We start from the raw sequence: 14130 nt of genomic DNA, 5'->3' as shown, positions 1-14130 counted from the left end.
TGATCTCATTGAATGGTGGAGCAGGCTCGAGGGGCCGAATGGCCTACTCTTGCTCCTATCTTCTATGTTTCTATGTTTCTATGAATCTGCTTTCACCTCCAGAGAACCTGTTCTCTCCTCCTCTTTACTTCCTCCTGCATTGTCCTTCCCGGTCAGGCCAGCATGCCCCAGATCCACTCCCTGGTCACCCACAGGTCATTCCATATGCCAGACTCGCTCGCACTCTGTACCAGTTAGACTGCACCTTGATAGATGAGATGTTGGACACCAAGATCAAGTGCAAGACAAAAATACTTTAAAATGATAAATCTTCCTATGTATAAAATACAACAAGACTTGCATTTCTATAGCCCCTTTCACGACCTCAGGACATCCCACGGCACCTTACAGTGAATGAAGTGCTTTTTGAAGTGTAGTCACTCTTGTAATGTAGGAAACGCGGCAGTCAATTTGCGCACAGCAAGCTCCCACAAACAGCAATGAGATAATGAGATAATGACCAGCTAAGCTGTTTTTAGTGATGTTAGTTGAAGGATTAAATATTGGCACAGGACACCGGGGAGAACTCCCCTGCTCTTCGAATAGTGCCATGGGACTTTTTACATCCACCAATTGATAGTTCTTGTTTGTGAAAGGAATGCAAGTCAGAGACAGAAAATTCTACATCAAAAACTTGCCCTTGGAAGTCAAATGGTTAACTGTATCCTTTGGAATCATGCAGCCTGACCCTTTTAGAATATTTATGACCATCTGCTATGAAGCATAATCTTAATATCAATAATCAGTCGATATGCAGCAGAGATAGGGCGGATTCCAGCCCTCGCAAGGACAAAAAGTATGTCACCCCGGGTAGGGATACACCAGTGGGGGCTGGGAACCCCACATCCACCCTTGTCAATCAAACCTTGGTAATAAGCATATAGAAGGAATGGCCCGGTTTAACAAGGGACAATTAAGCAGCAGTCTCTCATCTTCCATTCTCACCTTCATAAGGAGCAGGCTGCTTGCTAAGTATCTAAGTGGGTTGGTCAAACAGTTTATTATATCGTTCACCGGGACCATGGTTTAGTGGCATCGATCTATGTAGTCCGCACGATTTGTCCAATTTTGTCATCACCCCTGTGCTCACTGACCTACATTGGCTCCCGGTCCGGCAATGCCAGAATATTAAAATTCTCATCCTTGTTTTCAAATCCCTCCATGGCCTCACCCCTCCCTATCTCTGTAACCTCCTCCAGCCCTACAACTCTCTGAGGTCTCTACGCTTCTCCAATTCTGGCCTCTTGCGCATCCCTGATTTTCATCGCTCCACCATTGGTGGCCGTGCCATCAGCTGCCTGGGCCCGGAGCTCTGGAATTCCCTCCCTAAACCTCTCCACCTCTCTACCTCTCTCTCCTCCTTTAAGAGGCTCCTTAAAACCTGCCTCTTTGACTAAGCTTTTCGTTCACCTGCCCTAATATCTCATTATGTGGCTCGGTATCAAGTTGTGTTTGATAACGCTCCTGTGAAACTCTTTGGGACGTTTTACTACATTAAAGGCGCTACATAAATGCAAGTTGTTGTTGTCCTACTGCCCCGCTTGCTCCCCCTACTGAGGATTGTCTCTAAATTGGACATCGAGCTTCCGGCGTCTCCCAGTGTGACACCGAACCACACTGACTGGAATGTTGGATTCCTGGTCTGTGCTGTGTTAGCTGATAACCCATGAATCAGCAGCAGGGGGCACCACAACTGACCTCAGCTCAACAGGCCAGAGGAAAAGAAAAGACCAATGACTTGCATTTATATAGCGACAGTCACATCCTCTGGATGTCCCACAACACTTCACAGCCAATCTACTACTTTTCAAATGCAATCACCGTTTTCTGTAGATAAACACGACGGGTAATTTGTGCACAGCAAGATCCCACAAACTATATTGCTGTTGTTGGGCGCTTGCTGTGCGCAAATTGGCTGCTGTGTTTCCTACATTACAACAGTGACTACACTTCGAATGTGTTTCACTGGCTGCAAAGCTGGGACATCCCGAGGTTGTGAAAGGTGCTATATAAATGCAAGTTCGTCCTTTCTTTAGATAGTCTGTTTGTATCCTGGTGGTGTTGGTTGAGAGATGAATATTGACCGAGACTCTTCTCAAACTCCCTGCCTCGTCTCCAAAAATGTGGGATCTCTTATATCCAGACGGGGCCTCTGTTTGAGGTTTCCTCTGAAAGACAGCATTTCTGACAGTGCAGCACTCTTTCAGAGCTGCACTGAAGTGTCAGTTTAGATGATGTGCTCACGTCTTGCAGTGGGGGCTTCAGCCCATGACCCTCTGACTTAGGGGCTAGAGAGCTGTTATGAACCAAACTGACACATAACCAGGGGATGGGGGCGGGGGGTGGGGTGGAATGGATGTTGAATTAGCTAAGGTTACCACCCCTGTTCACTACCCAATGTCATCTGTTGGAAAATGCATGGAACGCAGGCATCAGATAACAGAATCGGGCTGGCCTGGCTGTGATGCCCCCACAGTTGAATAGCCCCGGAGTCAAATAGACATACACAGTCTCGGCCTAGGTTCTCAAACAGGGATTTCCAAGCCTTAGGCAATCTGTGAGAACCTCAGTTGCCGGTCTGTCTGTTATTTCTGTATTTACTACATATTATGTTAGCTTGTTATTTAAACAACAGCAACTTGTATTCATATAGCGCCTTTAAAACGCAGTAAAACATCCCAAGGCGCATCACAGGAGTATTATAAGACAAAAAATTTGACACCAAGACACATAAGGAGAAAGTAGGGCAGGTGACCAAAAGCTTGGTCAAAGAGGTAGATTTTAAGGAGCATCTTAAAGGAGGAAAGAGAGGTAGCGAGGCAGAGAGGTTTAGGCAGGGAATTCCAGAGCTTAGGGCCTAGGCAACAGAAGGCACGGCCACCAATGGTTGAGCGAGTATAATCAGGGATGCTCAAGAGGGCAGAATTAGAAGAGCGCAGATATCTCGTGGGGTTGTGGGGCTGGAGGAGATTACAGAGATAGGGAGGGGCGAAGCCATGGAGGGATTTGAAAACAAGGATGAGAATTTTGAAATTGAGGCGTTGCTTAACCGGGAGGCAATGTAGGTCAGCGAGCACAGGGGTGATGGGTGAACGGGACTTGGTGCAAGTTAGGACACGGGCAGCCGAGTTTTGGATCACCTCAAGTTTACGCAGGGTAGAATGTGGGAGGCCAGCCAGGAGTGCATTGGAATAGTCAAGTCTAGAGGTAACAAAGGCATGGATGAGGGTTTCAGCAGCGGATGAGCTGAGGCAAGGCCGGAGATGGGCGATGTTACGGAGGTGGAAATAGGCGTTCTTAGTAATGCCGCAGATATGTGGTTGGAAGCTCAGTTCAGGGTCAGATATGACACCAAGGTTGCGAAGAGTGTGGTTCAGCCTGAGACAGATGTTAGGGAGAGGGATGGAGTCAGTGGCTAGGGAATGGAGTTTGTGGTGGGGACCGAAAACAATGGCTTCAGTCTTCCCAATATTTAATTGGAGAAAATTTCTGCTCATTCAGAACTGGATGTCGGACAAGCAGTCTGACAATTTAGAGACCATGGAGGGGTCGAGAGAAGTGGTGGTGAGGTAGAGCTGGGTGTCGTCAGTGTACATGAGGAAACTGATGCTGTGTTTACGGATGATGTCGCCAAGGAGCAGTATGTAGATGAGGAATAGGAGGGGGCCAATGTTGAGTCTGTGTGCTCCAGATATACTTATTTTAAATAACTGGACACAGACAACAGGAAAAACTTAAACAGGTCTTTACTACTTGAAGGTCAGGGCTGAACTGCTTTACAAATTACTACACAGAGCTTATATACCGGTGTGGTCACCACCGGTACTACAATATACAGTAGCAAGAGAAAGTAGTCCATCTTCTTAAGGTAGTTCTCTTAAGGTGGTACAGGTTACATACACCACAATTCCTCCCTTTTTAGCTTAACAGTGTACACCCCAATTTAAACATAACATGGATAACATATATACAACTTTCATGCAACTGTTCAAAGATTCAGTCTCTGAGGAGGCCTCCTGATCTGAGTTGGATAACGCCTTTCAGGGGTCTCTGATTCTGGTTGCTGGGGTGACTCCTCTAATTGATCTCTTATGGATTGAACATCCTCATGTACGTTCGCGTTTGAGGTAGATGCTACAGGTTCAATAATTTCTTCCACTGGTGTCTCTGCCGTAGCCATGGGTTCGACCCTTGTTCTTGATTCTACAAGTTGGTCAGCATGACGTCGTATTACTTTTTCACCAATCTCTACCGTGTACATCAGGGGTCCTTGTCTGGCACGAATTATTCCAGATTGCCATTTTTCATTCTTATAGTCCCGGGCTAACACTGGTTGTCCTATTTCGAAACTCCAAGTGGTTTTGTTATTTACATGCTGGAACTGTTTGTTTTCGACTTCCCTACGCACATTTGGTTTTAACAAATCCAACCTGGACCGCAACCTCCTGTTATAAAACATCATGGCAGGACTTTGATTTGTCACTGCATGTGTGGCGTTTCGATATGCCATTAGGAAATTGTCCACCTTGTGTTGTAGTGGAATATGGTCTTCGCTCATGGCCTTTATCGCCTTTTTGAACGTTTGTACAAATCTCTCGGCCAACCCATTTGTAGCCGGATGATATGGGGCAGATGTATAGTGTTTCACCCCATTCTTCTTCATGAATTTCTGGAATTCTTCTGACATGAACTGCGGTCCGTTGTCTGAACATATCTGTTCTGGCAATCCATTTCTTGCAAATATGGTTCTTAGAACTGCGATCATCTTTTCCGAGGTAGCGGTCGCCATCTTAATCACTTCTGGCCATTTAGAATGTGCGTCTACCGCTATCAAAAACATGGAATCCATGAATGGACCTGCAAAGTCGATATGTACACGCTGCCATGGGGTTGAAGGCCATTCCCATGGATGCAGCGGTGCAATTGGAGGTGCATTTTGAACTTTTTGGCACCCTGAGCAGCTTTTAGTCAGATCCTCTATTTGTTTGTCGATACCTGGCCACCACACATAAGCCCTAGCAAGGCTTTTCATCTTGACTCCCCCCAGATGACCTTCATGCAGTTCCTTTAGAACTCTCTCCCTTAATTTAGGAGGAATAATCACCCTTGTTCCATACATCAATGTTCCTTGACAAACGGACAGCTGTTCTCGTCTGGCTGAGAATGCCGGTAACAGTGGTTCGCCATGTGCTGGCCATCCCTTCACTGTCAATTCGTAGACCCGAGACAGTGTCGGGTCGTTCCTGGTCTCCCTCTCAATACTCGCATTGGTGACTGGCAGACATTCGATGATGGTCGAGTGAAATAACTCAACAGGGTCAACTGTCGGTGCCTCTTCCGCTGTAGGTAGTGGCAGGCGCGACAGCCCATCAGCATTACCATGTTGCTTTGTACCTTTGAATTCGATCTCATATTGATGTGCCCCTAGGAAAAGGGACCATCTCTGGAGCCCCTGCGCTGTCATCACCGAAACACCCTTCTTAGGGTTAAAAATGGAAACCAACGGCTGGTGGTCTGTCAGCAGCGTAAACTTTTGGCCTTGCAGGTAATGATTAAATTTTTTTACTCCCCACACGAGGCTGAGAACCTCCCTATCTATCTGAGCATAGTTGCGCTCAGCGGAGGTCAATGATCTGGATGCGAACGCGACTGGTCTTTCCAAGCCATTTGGCAACTTATGTGATAGCACTGCCCCAATACCATATGGAGAAGCAGCACAAGCTAAACGAATAGGCAGCGTTGGGTTAAAGTGAGCCAACACTTCCTTAGAGGTGACCAATGCCTTGCTTTTGTGAAAAGCCCGCTTACAGTCCTCGCTCCACTTCCATGGCACTCCCTTTTGTAAAAGAGCGTTCAGCGGGTGTAGCACCGTGGATAAATTTGGCAGAAACTTATGGTAATAGTTAATCAACCCTAGGAACGACCTCAACTGGGATACATTTTCCGGAGCGGGAGCCTTCACAACAGCTTCGATCTTGTCAAGTGACTTGTGAAGCCCCTCCTGGTCAATGATGTGACCACAGTACGAGATTCGCTTCTGAAAGAACTCACATTTCTGGTGATTAACTCGAAGTCCATACTCTTTCAATCTGGTGAGCACCTGTTCCAAATTAGCAAGGTGTTCCTCATCATCATCTCCTGTAATCAGAATGTCGTCCAGATAGCATTGTGTGCCAGGAATTCCCTGTAATACCTGCTCCATGGCCCTTTGCCAAATCGCTGGAGCCGATGCCACTCCAAAAACCAGTCTATTATACCGATATAAGCCCTTATGCGTGTTGATCGTGAGATACTGGCGTGACGCTTCATCAACTTCCATCTGTAAGTACGCCTGCGCCAGGTCTATCTTGGTGAAGTGTTTCCCGCCAGACAACGAAGCAAAGATATCCTCAATCCGCGGAAGCGGATATTGCACCGTATGAAGAACCGGATTAACAGTGATCTTGAAATCGCCACAGATGCGAACATTCCCCGGTTCCCCCGGCTTGTTGCTCAATGAACGCTTCATGACGGGAACAATGGGCATGGCCCATTCGCTCCAGTCCACCTTTGACAGTACTCCTGAACGTTCTAGCCCTTCCAGCTCAGCTTCCACAGCAGGTCGTATCGCATAAGGTACCGGTCTGGCTTTGAAAAATTTCGGGTTTGCATGTTCTTCAACCTTGATGTTTGCCGTAATTCCTTTCAGTGTTCCCAGTCCCTGTTGGAACACCTCCTTAGCATCGTCCAATATTCTGGACAGTCGTTTAGGTTTGACATCGTCCTTTTTACCGGAATCTACAGTTAGTGCTTTTAAGGAATGCCAGTCCATATTTATTCTCCTGATCCATTCCCGTCCCAGTAGTGGTGGACCTCCCTCAGGTAACACATACAAGTCCATTCCTTTGCTTTCCTTACCCTTTACTTTTATCTTTCCGATGGGGTACACTCTTTGCCCCGTGTATGTTTTTAATACAATCTCCGTATCCCTTAGGGGAATGTGTGAGAATAACCTTTTGTAATCTTGCTTATTCATGATCGTCAATGCCGATCCCGTGTCCAATTCCATCTTCACTTGGACTCCTGCTATCTGGAGTGTAACCCAAATAGTTTGGTGGTCTGCTGTGTTACCCACATTATGTATTCTTAGACAACCCAGTTCCTTACTGCTGGAGTCTGAATCCGTCTTCTGTTCATCCGAACTGTTCTCTGTCACCTTGTGTACTTTTTTGTACTTCTTCTGTGGTGACTTTTTGTTGCTGGTCTTCTTTCCTGACCGGCATACTTTCGCTATGTGACCGAGTCTGCCACATTTTCTGCATTCTTGATCTTTGAACCAGCACTGGTTCTGATCGTGCGTTGTCCTTCCGCAACGATAGCACTTTACTGCACCCAATGCCATTTGATTGGTGCTGAGTTCCGATGGCCTTAGCTGCATTTCCGTGGTGCCTCGTGCTGCCGCCTCGTGCGATGCTGCAATGGTGACAGCTTTATCTAGCGTAAGGTCCTTTTCCTCTAGCAGTCGCTTCTGAGTTCCTTCTTTTAATAGTCCACACACGAACTTATCTCACAGAGCATCTGCTAGTCCTGTACCAAACTGACAGTACTTTGATAGCTTGCGCAGTTCAATTAAGAATTCAGCGTTGCTTTCCTCTTTCAGCTGCGTTCTTCTGTAAAATTTAAATCGTTCCGCTATCAGCAGCGGCGTGGGGTTTAAATGCTCTTGCAGGATAGTAACAATATTCGCGAAAGTCTTATCCGCCGGTTTATCTGGTGTTACAAGGTGCCTTAATAACCCGTACGTCTTCGCACCCATCGAGTTTAATAGGGTTAGTGCTTTCTTTTCAGCCGGTATCTCATTTGCTGTACAATAAACTTCAATACGCTCCACATAAGTGGCCCAATCTTCGACATCGCTATCAAAAGCAGTGATGTTACCGTTTTTAGGCATCCTTGTAAGTTTCTTTAAGTATTTTTTTTTTTCCAAAATGGCGGCTTCCCATGCTTGGCGGCTTTTCCCGCGCTTGTCTTCTTCCTGCGCCGACTAAAATGGCGGCTTCCCGCGCTTGGCTTCTTCCCCCGCTGGCTACAATGGCGATTACCGCGCTGTTGCCGTTCTCGCCTCCCAACGGTCCTTAATTTCCCCCGACGCTGCTGCTTTCACTCCCCGCTGTCCTCGTGGGTATTAGCGCTTCCTTTCTTGCTGCGCATCTGTTCCGATTGCAGCCCGGCCCTTTACACTGGCTGCGGTCGAGTTCTCCGCCCTTTTTCCTCCGGTCACGCCCCCCTTCTCCACTGACAACGCGGCCGACTTTCTGCCCGTGTCGCTAGATCGGCTTACCCACCGCCGTGGAAGAAGGATGATCACTGCCTGTCGCTGATGGTGGACTTCGTGGTCAGCAATTCCAACCCGGGTTCTCGATGCCTCCCGTGCGAATGCGGTGCTCAGCAGGATGATGAGGGCGGATGCCTCTTCTCGACGCCCGTTCTGGGGACGAAGCTGCCTTGGATGCAATTGCCGCTGGGTAAGATTGACTCGTCGCCACTGTTGAGTCTGTGTGTTCCAGATATAATTATTTTAAATAACTGGACACAGACAACAGGAAAAACTTAAACAGGTCTTTACTACTTGAAGGTCAGGGCTGAACTGCTTTACAAATTACTACACAGAGCTTATATACCGGTGTGGTCACCACCGGTACTACAATATACAGTAGCAAGAGAAAGTAGTCCATCTTCTTAAGGTAGTTCTCTTAAGGTGGTACAGGTTACATACACCACAGCCAAGGATAGAACACCAGAGGTAACGATGTGGGAACGGGAAGAGAAGCCATTTGCAGGTGATTTTCTGGTTACGATTAGAAAGATAAGAATGGAACCAGGCGAGTGCAGTCCCACCCAGCTGGACGATGGTGGAGAGGCGTTGGAGAAGGATGGAGTGGTCAACCGTGTCAAAGGCTGCAGACAAGTCAAGAAGGACGAGGAGGGATAGTTTACCTTTGTCACAGTCACAAAGTATGTCATTTGTGACTTTGGTGAGAGCCATTTCGGTACTGTGGCAGGGGCTACTAATAAAACTAGAACTAATAAAATAATTTTGTACAGTAATAGCAGTTTTCCTTGGACATCTGCCACCAGCTTTTAAAAATTAGGGTGGGGAGTTCCCAGAGAGTGTTTCCATCTTTGCACACGGTGCAATGGATTGTTTATCAATATTTAGAGGGTGCCTCACAGAGTATTTTAATATTTACAGAGGTCTCTGGGGATGTGCCAATACTTACAAGGGGTCCAATATTTACAGAGGATCAGCGCGAGCGAGAGTATCAATATTTCCAGGGGGTCCCCATAAATATATTAACATTATTAGCTGAGAGTATAAGAGCAGGAAGGTTATGCTTGAATTGTATAAAACACTAGTTAGGCCGCAGCTAGAATACTGTGTGCAGTTCTGGTCACCACATTACAGGAAGGATGTGATTGCACTAGAGAGGGTGCAGAGGAGATTTACGAGGATGTTGCCTGGGCTGGGGAATATTAACTATGAGGAAAGATTGGATCGGCTGGGGTTGTTTTCTTTGGAACAGAGGAGACTGAGGGGAGACCTAATTGAGGTGTATAAAATGATGAGGGGCCTAGATAGAGTGGGTAGGAAGGACCTATTTCCCTTAGCAGAGGGTTCAATAACCAGGGGGCATAGATTTAAAGTAATTGGTCAGAGATTTAGAGGGGGTTTGAGGGGAAATTTCGTCACCCAGAGGGTGGTGGGGGTCTGGAACTCACTGCCTGAAAGGATGGTAGAGGCAGAAACCCTCACCACATTTAAAAAGTGCTTGGATGTGTACTTGAAGTGCCGTAACCTACAAGGCTACAGACCAAGAGCTGGAAAGTGGGATTAGGCTGGATAGCTCTTTGTCACCTGGCACGGATAAGATGGGCTGAAGTGGCCTCCTTCTGTAAATTAAAGGCCAGAAATTCTGGTCGGAGGCTTCCCGCAGGCGCAAGCCCCCGACCTGCACTTAAGAAGCGCGCCTACCGTTATGCTCTGGGCCCGCGCTGAATTCTGTTGCTGTGCCTGCTCCGCTGCCGGTGTGCAGGGCCCACGTATCCCAGGGGCGCAGTTAGTTCACAGCGTCCCTGGGATCATGTGGGCCATGGGGAGCCAATCGGAGCAGAGAATCTCTATTCATAGATTTGACAGGAAGACCTGTCAAATCTATGAATAGAGATCAGCCCCTTAAAACCTAAGTAAAACTTCAAATAAAAAAAATAAAAATCACATTTTTAAAATAACTATAAATTACATAAATTAACTATTTTAAACAAAAATTTAAATTTTTGAAAAAAAAATTAAAGTTTTTAACGGGGCTAAAAATAAACTTACTTTCCTTTAAAGCATTTTAAAATGATAAACCTGTGGAAAAAATGTTTAACTTTTACATACTTCACCTCTTACCTTGTTAAAAGCAGGCCTTGCGCCTGGTTTCCCACGCGCAGCTGCTCGGGCCTTAACTGCACTGAAAAAACAGAGAAAAAAGCGGAAGTTCGATGCGTACGCGCTGCCTCTCCAGCGCACGCGGTTGACCTTCGAACCACTTTCTTCAAGAGAACAGAAGTTCCGATTTCCAGCACATGCGCAGTGCATACGTGAAACCGGCACTTCCGTTGGCCCTACGGGTGAGTACACAGCGCGTACTCGCCCGTGGGGACCCGAATTTCACCTCAAATGTGTCAATATTAACAGGGGGACCCTGGGAGTGAGTCAGTATGTACAGGTGTTCCCTGGGAGTGAGTCAGTATGTACAGGTGCTCCCTGGGAGTGTGTCAGTATGTACAGGTGCTCCCTGGGAGTGTGTCAGTGTGTACAGGTGCTCCCTGGGAGTGTGTCAGTATGTACAGGTGCTCCCTGGGAGTGTGTCAGTGTGTACAGGTGCTCCCTGGGTGTGAGTCAGTGTGTACAGGTCGTCCCTAGGAGTGAGTCAGTGTGTACAGGTCGTCCCTAGGAGTGAGTCAGTGTGTACAGGTCGTCCCTAGGAGTGAGTCAGTGTGTACAGGTCGTCCCTAGGAGTGAGTCAGTGTGTACAGGTGCTCCCTGGGAGTGAGTCAGTATGTACAGGTGGTCCCTGGGAGTGTGTCAGTATGTACAGGTGCTCCCTGGGAGTGAGTCAGTATGTACAGGTGCTCCCTGGGAGCGTGTCAGTATGTACAGGCAGTCCCTGGGAGTGAGTCAGTATGTACAGGTGCTCCCTGGGAGTGTGTCAGTGTGTACAGGTGCTCCCTGGGAGTGAGTCAGTATGTACAGGTGGTCCCTGGGAGTGAGTCAGTGTGTACAGGTGCTCCCTGGGAGTGAGTCAGTATGTACAGGTTGTCCCTGGGAGTGTGTCAGTATGTACAGGCAGTCCCTGGGAGTGAGTCAGTGTGTACAGGTGCTCCCTGGGAGTGAGTCAGTATGTACAGGTGGTCCCTGGGAGTGAGTCAGTATGTACAGGTACTCCCTGGGAGTGAGTCAGTATGTACAGGTGGTCCCTGGGAGTGAGTCAGCATGCACAGTTGGTCCCTGGGAGTGAGTCAGTATGTACAGGTGGTCCCTGGGAGTGAGTCAGTATGTACAGGCGGTCCCTGGGAGTGAGTCAGTATGTACAGGCGGTCCCTGGGAGTGGGTCAGTATGTACAGGCGGTCCCTGGGAGTGAGTCAGTATGTACAGGCGGTCCCTGGGAGTGAGTCAGTATGTACAGGTGCTCCCTGGGAGTGAGTCAGTATGTACAGGCGGTCCCTGGGAGTGTGTCAGTATGTACAGGTTGTCCCTGGGAGTGAGTCAGTATGTACAGGCGGTCCCTGGGAGTGTGTCAGTATGTACAGGTTGTCCCTGGGAGTGAGTCAGTATGTACAGGTGGTCCCTGGGAGTGAGTCAGTGTGTACAGGTGCTCCCTGGGAGTGAGTCAGTATGTACAGGTGCTCCCTGGGAGTGAGTCAGTATGTACAGGTGCTCCCTGGGAGTGTGTCAGTATGTACAGGCGGTCCCTGGGAGTGAGCCAGTATGTACAGGTGCTCCCTGGGAGTGAGTCAGTGTGTACAGGTAGTCTCTGGGAGTGAGTCAGTATGTACAGGTCGTCCCTGGGAGTGAGTCAGTATGTACAGGTGCTCCCTGGGAGTGAGTCAGTATGTACAGGTTGTCCCTGGGAGTGAGTCAGTATGTACAGGTGCTCCCTGGGAGTGTGTCAGTATGTACAGGTGCTCCCTGGGAGTGAGTCAGTATGTACAGGTCGTCCCTGGGAGTGAGTCAGTATGTACAGGTCGTCCCTGGGAGCGAGTCAGTATGTACAGGTGCTCCCTGGGAGTGAGTCAGTGTGTACAGGTTGTCTCTGGGAGTGAGCCAGTATGTACAGGTGGCCCCTGGGAGTGAGTCAGTATGTACAGGTCGTCCCTGGGAGTGAGCCAGTATGTACAGGTGCTCCCTGGGAGTGAGTCAGTATGTACAGGTCGTCCCTGGGAGTGAGTCAGTATGTACAGGTGCTCCCTGGGAGTGAGCCAGTATGTACAGGGAATCCTCAGGAGTGTGTCAGTATCTACAAGGGGGCCCTGGGAATTTATAGCAACAGAGTGCCCCTGCATTGGTGTAAACTCACACATCTGGGAGTTAATCTGGGATGTCACATATTACTTGGAAAATAAGAATCGAAATGGGGTAGAAGAGCAAAGGGATCTGGGAGTACAAATACACAAATCACTAAAAGTAGCGACGCCCATCAATAAGCCATAAGAAAAGCAAACCAAGCACTAGGGTTTATTTCTAGAGGGATAGACTTGAAAAGTAGTGAAGTTATGTTAAAATAAGTGGCTGCAGAGATATTGGGTGCATTGGTTGTAATCTTCCAATATTCCCTAGATTCTGGAAAGGTCCCAGCGGATTGGGAAATCGCGAATGTAACGCCCCTATTCAAGAAAGGAGAAAGACAGAAAGCAGGAAATTATAGGCCAGTTAGCCTAACACCTGTCATTGGGAAAATGCTGGAATCCATTATTAAGGGAGTAGTAGCAGGACATTTAGAAAATCATAATACAATCAAGCAGAGTCAACATGGTTTTATGAAAGGGAAATTGTGTTTGACAAATTTATTAGACTTCTTTGAGGATGTACGAGCAGGGTGGATCAAAGGGAACCAGTAGATGTAGTGTATTTGGATTTCCAAACGGCATTCGATAAAGTGCCACATAAAAGGTTACTGCACAAGATAAGAGCTCACGGAGTTGGGGGTAATATATTAGCATGGATAGAGGATTGGCTAACTAACAGAAAACAGAGAGTCGGGATAAATGGGTCATTTTCAGGTTGGCAAACTGTAACTAGTGGGGTGCCACAGGGATCAGTGCTGGGGCCTCAACTATTTACAATCTATATTAATGACTTGGAAGAAGGGACCAAGTCATAGAGTCATAGAGTTATACAGCACGGATAGAGGCCCTTCGGCCCATCGTGTCCGTGCCGGCCATCAAGCCCTGTCTAATCTAATCCCATATTCCAGCATTTGGTCCGTAGCCTTGTATGCTATGGCATTTCAAGTGCTCATCCAAATGCTTCTTGAATGTTGTGAGGGTTCCAGCCTCCACAACCCTTTCAGGCAGTGCGTTCCAGACTCCAACCACCCTCTGGGTGAAAAAGTTCTTTCTCAAATCCCCTCTAAACCTCCCGCCCTTTACCTTGAATCTATGCCCCCTAGTTATTGACCCTTCTACTAAGGGAAAAAGCTCCTTAGTATCCATCCTATCTATGCCCCTCATAATTTTGTACACCTCAATCATGTCCCCCCTCAGCCTCCTCTGCTCCAAGGAAAACAAACCCAATCTGCCCAGTCTCTCTTCATAGCTGAAGCGCTCCAGCCCTGGTAACATCCTGGTGAATCTCCTCTGCACCCTCTCCAAAGCTATCACATCCTTCCTGTAGTGTGGCGACCAGAACTGCACACAGTATTCCAGCTGTGGCCTAACCAGTGTTTTATACAGCTCCATCATAACCTCCTTGCTCTTATATTCTATGCCTCGGCTAATGAAGGCAAGTATCCCATATGCCTTTTTTACCACCTTATCCACCTGTTCCGCCGCCTTCAGGGATCTGT

Source organism: Somniosus microcephalus, chromosome 20 (assembly GCF_052327205.1).
Source record: "Somniosus microcephalus isolate GS21.2 chromosome 20, FLI_Smic_1.0, whole genome shotgun sequence".
NCBI lineage: Eukaryota > Metazoa > Chordata > Chondrichthyes > Squaliformes > Somniosidae > Somniosus > Somniosus microcephalus.
Note: the sequence above shows the minus strand (reverse complement) of the source record.